We start from the raw sequence: 9,720 nt of genomic DNA, 5'->3' as shown, positions 1-9,720 counted from the left end.
AAAAAAAAAAAAAAAAAAATTAGCTGGGCGTGGTGACGGGTGCCTGTAGTCCCAGCTACTCAGGAGGCTGAGGCAGGAAAACTGCTTGAACCCGGGAGGTGAAGGTATATATATTACACTATTTCATATCTGCAGATTTGGTCTTGGGACCAATCCCCTGTGGATACTGAGGGAAGACTTTACTATACTTCAATAGACAATAAGGTCTAAGAAGAACAGCTTCCCTACTAGTATGCTGTGAATAGTTACAGCTACATGTGGATATTAATCACCCAGGCTTCAGGAGATCCTCTGAAGGAGCCTCTATATCAGAAGCAGTTCACTGCCTTAGTTGACTCCAGTGTACTATACAAATGTTACCATTTTCTATGGTAATATTTTCTAATGTTACCCTGTGACATACATGAAAAAGATTCATGAAATGGTTGGCACGTGTTGGTCTAAAGTACTTACAAATAACTGGACCACAATTTTAGCAGGTGGCCTGTATCTCATTTCATATAGGTACATGTGATGTACATAAAATTTGATGCATCACCTGTTACTGTTACAGAGTCCAAAAAATGCAAAAAAAAAAAAAAAGTAGAAATATCATAAGGAGTGAATCACTATCGTTCTATAATAACACTTTAACAGAAGACAGTACCACCTCTACTGTATTGGCAATTTACCCAGTAAATACTAAATGTTCATATGCTCATCACTGTACTAGGTGCTAGGGAAACAATGATGAATAAAATGTGGTCCTTGCCTTCATTCTGTGTTAACTGTACTCTGGTTCAATTACTAAGTAACTCTATAGGGATTTACTCTAAGTATGAAGTAGGGCTATATTTTACCACAAAAGTTTCAATACCCATATTTGGGTCTCTACCAAGAAAAACCTATCATCTAGAAAAAAAAAAATCACCTCTTCCTGTTCACCAGGTTTGAAAAAAAAGAAAATAATTTAAAAAATTTTAAAAATCACCTTAGTGATACCTCAAACAACACTATATTCCCAATTAATCCTCTAGGTGAGGTAGGGGAGTATGTGTGTATATAGACAAGTAGATCAGAATGGCTGACAATACCTATTGAACAAGAGAAAAACTTCAGTTCAAATCAAAAGGCAATAGAGTTATTAAATAAAAGATCCATACTTCTATCTCACTCTAAGCACTATCTTCTGTGTGGCTTCAGGAACCACCTACTGTCCTATTTCTGTCATGATCACTTTTACCCACCCTTCTCTCCCCAAACAAAACGTCAAGGAGAACTCCAAAAAGGACTTATATGAAAACTGGCAGAGGCAATTCTATTGCCAGAAGAAGCTGACATAGGAGATAATTTCTTATTTATTCCTTTCTAACCCAAGATGAAAGGGAGCTGGGGGTGGTGGCACACGCCTGTAATCCCAGCTGCTCAGGAGGCTGAAGCAGGAGGATTGCTTGAGCCCAGGAGTTCAAGTCTAGCCTGGACAACACAGGAAGACCCTCATCTCAAAAGCAAGAAAAGACAAATGGGGTTAGTTTATATTGTAAAGCAAGAAAAATAAAAGCAAGTGAAAAAAAAAAATCAAACTAGAAACCAATTAAAAACAGGGAAGCTGAGATTCCTGGCAGCCAGAACAAAAAAGAAAATGCACTAGTTCAGAATAAACCTTTTTTAAGACTGGATGCAGTAGCTCATGCCTGTAATCCCAGCACTTTGGGAAGCCAAGGCAGGCAGACTGCCTGAGCTCCCAATTTCAAGACCAACCTTGGCAACATGGCAAAACCCTGTCTCTACCAAAAAACACAAAAATTAGGCGTGGGGATGTACATCTGTAGTCCCAGCTACTTGGGGGGCTGAGGCAGGAGAATCGCTTGAACTTGGGAGGTGGAGGTTGCAGTATGCGAAGACGAAGCCACTGCACTCCAGCCTGGGTGACAGAGCGGGACTCCGTCTTAAACAAAACAAAAAAAAACAGGCAGTGGTCATTTCAAGGGACTTTTGGGACTTTTCAGGTCTTTTTTTTTTTTTGAGACAGAGTCTCGCTCTGTCACCAGGATGGAGTGCAGTGGCAAGATCTTGGCTCACTGCAACATCCACCTCCTGGGTTCAAGTGATTCTCCTGCCTTAGCCTCCTGAGTAGCTGGGACTACAGGCGCACGCCACCACACCCAGCTAATTTTTTGTATTTTCAGAAGAGACGGGGTTTTACCATGTCGGCCAGGATGGTCTCGATCTCTTGACCTCGTGATCTGCCTGCCTTGGCCTCCCAAAGTGCTGGGATTACAGGTGTAAACCACCGTGCCTGGCCCAGATCTTTCTTTACTACTAGCTCTGCCCTTTGAGAGATGTCAAGCTAAAAGAATCACTTTTATGTTTTATGTTGAACAACTCTGTGGTTGGGAGGCAGAGGCAGGAGGATCACTTGAGCCCAAGAGTTTGAAACCAGCCTGGGCAACATAAAGAGACCTCCTCACTACAAAACAATTTAAAAATTAGTCAGGCATGGTGGCAAGTGCCTGTGATCGCAGCTACTGGGGAGACTGAGGTGAGAGGATTGCTTCAGCCCAGGAGTTAGGAGCCATGATAATGCCGCTGTATTCCAGCCTGGGTGATAGAGTGAGACCCTGTCTCAAAAAAAAAAAAAAAAAAAAACAAAACTCAGAAAATTTTAATCCTGCTCACATTCATTCTCCATATACCAGCTCCTTGACCAAAATATCCATTTCCCTGGAGAAGAATAAAAGCCAGGCAGGCATACTGATTTCCAAACATGTATCAGAAGCTTATGGCTCTTGTTTCAGTCAAGAACACAGAATACCATCTGTGCTTCAGATATTCACTTGCCAGAGTCAGGATGCTTGATTAAAAGTTGGAGAACAAATGAGCAAACGTTGTTTGACAATTGATATCAGACAGTATAAGGGACAAGCTATTCCGCTATGTTTTTAAACCTTTATCATTATCAAGTAAGACCAGAAAACAACATTCTTAGACCACAGCGGCTTATCTCCCTTTACAAATGCCTCAACTATCAGTCAATATAAAAAATACCCACAAAATTGCTATATTGTGCATGATGTTACTCGATATCACTATTTAGAGGTCTCACCCATAAAATTCTTAGGATTTTGTGCCTGGAAATTTCTAAATAACTTTATGAAAATAAAAACCACATAATCCATTGCATATGCCTTTAACCCTCTGGCTGTCAGGAAGCCAAGGGATACAATTTAAAAAAAGTAACACTAGGAGGGGGAGGGTGGCTCATGCCTGTAATTCCAGCACTTTGGGAGGCGGAGGCAGGCAGATCACCTGAGGTCAGGAGATCGAGACCATCCTGGTTAACACGGTGAAACCCCGTCTCTACTTAAAAAAAAAAAAAAAAAATTAGCTGGGCGTGGTGGCAGGCACCTGTAGTCTCAGCTACTTGGGAGGCTGAGGCAGGAGAATGGCGTGAACCCAAGAGGCAGGGCTTGCAGTGAGCCAAGATCGCGCCACTGCACTCCAGCCTGGGAGACGCTCCAGACTCCGTCTCAAATAAATAAATAAATAAATAAATAAAATAAAAAGTAACACTAAACTTTAGTAATTGTTTTATGCCAAATTGCTGCCACAATTACTGTAGTCTATGGTTCTGTAAGGCTTCTGATACCTACCTTAACAAACAGTTTGTACTTGTGACTATCAAACATACTTCAAATCCTTTCTTGAAAGCAGGTGAGATATTATTTAAAAATTAAATTATCACTGCTAATTAAAACATCAAAGGGCATCTGATAAATATATAGCTTTAGTAGAGATGATTATTTTATTTATTGATTGATTTTTTGGGGACGGAATCTCACTCTGTCACCCAGGCTGGACTGCAATGGTGTGATCTCTGCTCACTGCAACCTCTGCTTCCCGGGTTCAAGCGATTCTCCTGCCTCAGTCTCCCAAGTAGCTGGGACTACAGGTGTGTGCCACCACACCCGGCTAAGTTTTGTATTTTTAGTAGAGACGGGGTTTTGCCACATTGGCCAGGCTGGTCTCAAACTCCTGACCTCAGGTGATCCACCTGCCTCGGCCTCCCAAAGTGCTGGAATTGCAGGTGCGAGCCACCGCACCCAGACAAGGTGATTATTTTAAAAATATACATATTCTAACATCACATAAGGCTTGAATAATAACTTTTATAAATCACTTATCAAACAAAAAATATAAAATAAAATCACTTATCAGCTCACCACCCAACACAATCGCTAGTACCATTTTTGTTATTATATCACTTAATAATCAACCAATGGCTCAGCTATTTCTCAAAGCCAAACTTTTTAAAATTAAAAGCTACCTTCCGCATAGAAGCATGTTTGTTACGAGGTATGTATCTAATAACTTGAAAAGGTTATTTCACTGTTTAAAAAATGTGGTGCTTTTGAAAAGATCTTACAAAAACAAAACAAAAATAGAGAAGCTTAGAAAGAAAATACATAAATAAAATAAGGTGGTGCAAGTAAACTAGGTGATACTGCCTTGTTTTACTGTGTATAATTCTAACTTCACTTATTAAGACCAATCTTTCCCTATAGTAGTACTATAACATACAGACTTTGTCTGACAAAGTCTTAAAAAGTCCGTGAATTGCACTCCGATTATACAGCTTGGTTCAAGAAGTCCTCTAAAAATCTTAACCTTATTCTTATGGTTTCTTCTAAGTTATGGCAGTGATAGAGAGGAACACTTGTGCCTAAAACCTGTTTGCTCCTAACATAATCTATTAAGTGGAAAAACCTAGTTCAGCAATTTAGAGAGTAATACTCCTTGTTCTCTCCCTCTATGGGAGTGTTCTCCAAATGGCTTTGGGCCAATCATTCTCTCAGCTGTTTTGGTGAGGCCAGAAGACTGGCTGTGTCTATCCAATAAGTGAGAAAACTAGTTTCTCTTTTCCCTTTCCTTTAAGGTCAGGCATAAGTGTATCCAATTGACATGGAATGTCAAGAAACACCAACAGTGAATCTACAAGGCGGATAGTATTCTTAAGAAAATCTGAAGAATTTAGATTATGGAGATACCGACAAGTGCAAAATACACGGGATTAACTAACCACAACCAGAAGATACAGTTCTCGGGAAAACCCTAGGCAACCAAAGTTCAAGTCTTCCTCCTCTCAGCTAGTACAGAATAACCAAATAAACCAAAGTTATTTACAAATATTGAAGAAAATAAAGTCAAAATTTTAGAATATCTAAAAGTTCTTTTTAAAGCCAGGTGAGAGATCTTGTCAGCAAAAATTTAAAAGAACAATAATACCCAGAGCTGGGCAAGTTACTCTGCATCTTACTGTAGTTCCCTTCTCTGTAAAATAGGGATAGTAAGAGTTATTCCTCATAACAATTTTAAGGGGATTAAACACAATGTATACTAAATGCTTAGCAGGGAAACTAGCACGTTAGGCATCCACTATACATTAAATATTATGGCTGGGTGCGGTAGCTCATGCCTACAATCCCAGCACTTTGGGAGGCCGAGGTAGGGGAATCACCTGAGGTCAGGAGTTTGAAACCAGTCTGGCCAACATGGTGAAACCCCGTCTCTACTAAAAATACAAAATATTAGCCAGGTGTGGTGGCGCATGCCTGTAATTCCAGCTATTCGGGAGGCTGAGGCAGAAGACCTGCTTGAACTTGAGTGGCGGAGGTTGCAGTGAGCTGAGATCGCACCACTGCACTCCTGGTCAACAAGAGTGAAACTCGTCTCAAAAAATAAATACATAAATATTATTAATATTGTATTATTGCTGACGAGACACATTGGTTCAACTTTTCTGGGGAGTAATCTGGCAATAGGCATCAAAAGCCTGAAAAATGGTATCTACCCTTTAACCTAAGAATTACCTTCCTAGGGATTTATTTTAAGGAAATAATCAGAAATGGTCAAAGATTTATGTTCATGGATTTTCATATAAAAGCATTAGATCAAAAACTAGAAATGTCCAGTAAGAATTTGGTTATATAAGCCGGGCGCGGTGGCTCATGCCTGTAATCCCAGCACTTTGGGAGGCTGAGGCGGGCGGATCACGAGGTCAGGAGTTCAAGACCAGCCCGGCCAATATAGTGAAACCCTATTTCTACTAAAAATACGAAAAATTAGACGGGCATGGTGGCGGGTGCCTGTAATCCCAGCTACTCGGTGGGGCTGAGGCAGGAGAACTGCTTGAACCTGGGAGGCAGAGGTTGCAGTGACCCCCGAGATCACGCCATTGCACTCCAGCCCAGGTGACAGTGCGAGACTCTGTCTCAAAAAAAAAAAAAGAATTTGGTTATATAAAACTATGGCATAATCAACTAGCCCACCTCAGTGGTACGTGTCTCTATTCTCAACTACTTGAGAGGCAGAGGCAGGCAGATCACTTGAGCCTGGCAGTTTGCGGATGCAGTGTGCTATGATTGTGCCTGTGAGTAGCTATTGGACTCCAGCCTGGGCAACATAGTGAGACCTCATCTCTAAAACATAAATTAAAATCTTTAATAATAAAAAAAAGAAAAGTATACTAAATATTAAAGGGAGAAACTGTTCAAAATATATTGCTAAGTGAAGAGAGCTATAAATGTATTAAACATTCTTGAAAAAGTGTATCTTACACAAATATCTGGGGAGTCAGAAATGATAATGTGACATTTATGTCAGGTGGTGAAATTAAGAGGCATATCTTCTCCCTTCTGTGTTCTATATTTTCCACATTTTCTGCAATACCATCACCACCCCTTCTTGTCAACATTTATTGTTGTACTTATGTTTTGGACAAGATCCTAAGAACTTTACTCCTAGCTCATTCAATCCTCGTAACAACTGTATGGGTAGGTACTACTTTACAGATTAGATTACTGGGGCAAAGAAAGGTTAAGGATTCAGATCCAAGTTTTCTGATTTCAGCACTTTTAACACCCACCCCGTGTGTGTGTGTGTGTGTGTGTGTATTTCCTAAATAACTAGACAGCCAAGGATGATCCTTACGTTAGAAGAAAAGCTACTCTGCTCAAGAAAGCATCAACTAAGAGTCACCTGGGGGAGCAGTTATAGGGAGCAGTTACCATTTCTTCAGTGTAGGAAAACAAAGATGGGGAACTCCATAAAAAAAAAAATTGTGATGATGTTCAATGAAGATTTCAAAATAGGAACCAAGAAGCTAATGATAAAGCCAAAAACAAGGAAATCTAACCAGTCAGTAATTATCCATGTTGGACTTAATAGAAATCAATCAGTAGAAAACCAAGTTGTCCTCCCCCTCTCCTCTCCCAATATATCTTCAGGTTCTGGGGTGCTGCATTATGCAGAGGGCAGAAGGATTAACACAAGGAGAAAATAAAGCTTTCATGCCTTCACATTTTTCCTAGACGCACAGGAAAAGGATTAAATATCCACAGGGGCCAAAGAAAACCTCTAAATGAAAAACATTATTGTCCCCTAACTATATTGCCAATCACAAAGTCTAGTCCTGTTTTGTATTCTTTATTAAGGCCCATGAGCCATAATGGTTTGGAAAAATCTAAAGACAGCAGTTTGTAAGCCTCTGTTGACTAAGGTATTGCCTGGTTACAGATGGCAATGTTTACACTATCATTTGCATCACAATCAGTAGCACAATAATTCGGGAAGAAGCTGTCCATTATCGTTGGCATTACTTTATCAGCTGGGTCTAAAAGAGATAAGGGGAGTTACACTTGGAAATCAGTACAAAGAAAGCAAAAAAGTCAGCAAAAGCATTTAGGAAAAAAATATTTGAAATATTCTTATCTGATTATTAGGTGAAAACTTTCCCCTTAACATATCTGTAAGATTGTGGGCAGAGCCCTGATTTAATCGATAGGGTAACAACAAAATACAAATTACACCTATCAGAAACTAAAGATCCCACACTTAGGTGGAAGGGGCACTGAAATAATCAGGTAACCAAGTTATCTCTAAAACAGTCCCATGGTGCCGGTAGAGGGTGTAAGTCAGGGAAGGAAGCAAGTTTTACTGGCAAGGCAATGGAAAAAATGCAAGTTGCAATGCACTGTCCAGTCCTGGTCTTCCACTACATTACCTGTCCTCAATTATCTTTAACATTCAGGTATAAAATTGTTTCCTAAATTCCCTACACAGAGCTTAAGAAGTAGCCAAGTTTAGGATGGACTCGGTTACTGAAAAATACGCTTTTGCATTATCTGTACCACTAGCTGCACTGGGGAAGGTCAAAGATTCCAGAATTGAGGTTTCCAAGATTTTCTGGATGGCTCAAGCTGAGATGCTGGCTATCAAGGATGCAGAGTCAACGCATCACTTTAACCAATCACGTAGATTTATGGCTCCGATTACTCAGGTGGATGATTCATAAGATGAGAAAAGCCAACGCTTGCAGATCTAAGGTAAGTCGTAATAATTTTGGCGCCTGCAGTACATAATGTCAGTTTCTCGCAACACCAAGCCGAACGGACCAACATCATTTCGAATTAAAAAGCTGCTTCTTGGACTCTAGGAGAAGAAAGACCAGGAGAGCTCAGTACGCAGGTAGGCTCTCTAAATGCAAGCTAGTCCAAGAGCTGAAGCAACCCCATCCAGCCTGGGTGGCTCAACAGCAAAGCCAAGCCACGTGTCCCTACCGCCCTGGCTAAGCGTCGATCCCCTCTCGTCGCTCTATGCAGCCACTATCTATTGGGTCCCCCAGCCCTTGCCCTCAAACGCAGAAGCTTCGCCTCATGCTCCATCTTTTGACTCCACCCCATGGCACGGTAAGAATGAACGTGACCCTCCCGCGAGAGGTAAAATAACGGAAACAGCCCGTGGGGTAGGCTAGTCACAGAGCTGCACCCCCTCCCTCCTCCCCCAGTCTGTTTGAGTTCAAGCGGCGACCCCATCCCTCCTGTCCTCTGCCGCCTGTGCAGGTAAGGTCTAGTCGGGGTCCCAACTTGGTCCTTACCAGGTCTCCTGGTTGCTGAATTTCTTAGTCACCACCTTGCCTAGCTCCAGGCCCAGGCGGTCAGCAATTTTCTGAGATAAGTCCTGGTGGGAGCTGCCGCTGAAGATTTTGATATTCGGCATCCTGGCCAACTGCCCTAAGCACTCCGCTAAGCGATCACGGATGCTGCAGAGACGGGAACCGAAGTCGGCCAGAGACTCAATATTAAGCGCTTTGCGTTGCTACTCCGCCATCTTACATTCCCGCCCGGCGCGCGGCTCTAAATTACCCAGAGCGGCGGAGGTGGGGTCAGCAGCGAAGTCCACACCCAGCTGGCAACGATTAGCTAAGAGGGAGCGAAGGGCGGGGTTTGGTCCTCACTATAGCTCTGCCTCCTTCTGATTCTCTCAGGTATTGGCTGAAGAGAATGAACGGGGACGAGTCTAACCCATAGCCCGGCCCCCTGTAGCTAGGCGGTCGGGCACAGGAGACGTTGGACTAGGGGTGGAGGGATGCTCGTGACGTCTGGGGCCAGATCGTTCCCGCTAGCGGGAAATCAACCATGCCTGCTTTTTTATTTCCCCTCCCTCAGCGCAGGAAAGTAAGTCTGGCTCTGGTTTAGAGTTTCCTTTAAGAAAATCTATTTATCAGGATGACAGCCACGAGTTTGCATGTTTCTGAACACATTTTTTGTCTCTTTATAAGGATGGGGCTGAATTAAAACATTTTTACATCACAGACGTGCATGCAAAGGGTTTGCTTGCCCATTGTAATTGCAGTGTCGCCTTTGCCTGCAAGACAGTTTCCAAGGGGGAAGTGACTGAAGG

The 9,720-nt window shown here is 42.0% G+C and overlaps 1 protein-coding gene across 1 annotated transcript in view; it reads right to left on the bottom strand.

Moving 5' to 3' along the window:
• Positions 1-9,231, bottom strand: part of PRPS1 (phosphoribosyl pyrophosphate synthetase 1) — a 21,337-nt gene extending 12,106 nt beyond the window's left edge. Inside the window, exon 1 of the mRNA XM_017859361.1 lies at positions 8,915-9,231. The gene's annotated coding sequence lies outside the window, so the exon portion shown is untranslated. The remainder of the gene's footprint in view (positions 1-8,914) is intronic.
• Between the last annotated feature and the right edge of the window lie 489 nt (positions 9,232-9,720).

The sequence above is a fragment of the Rhinopithecus bieti genome, unplaced genomic scaffold (genome assembly GCF_001698545.2).
Source record: "Rhinopithecus bieti isolate Rb0 unplaced genomic scaffold, ASM169854v2 scaffold_50805, whole genome shotgun sequence".
Taxonomy (NCBI): domain Eukaryota; kingdom Metazoa; phylum Chordata; class Mammalia; order Primates; family Cercopithecidae; genus Rhinopithecus; species Rhinopithecus bieti.
Note: the sequence above shows the minus strand (reverse complement) of the source record. Positions and strands in the feature narration are given on the sequence as shown.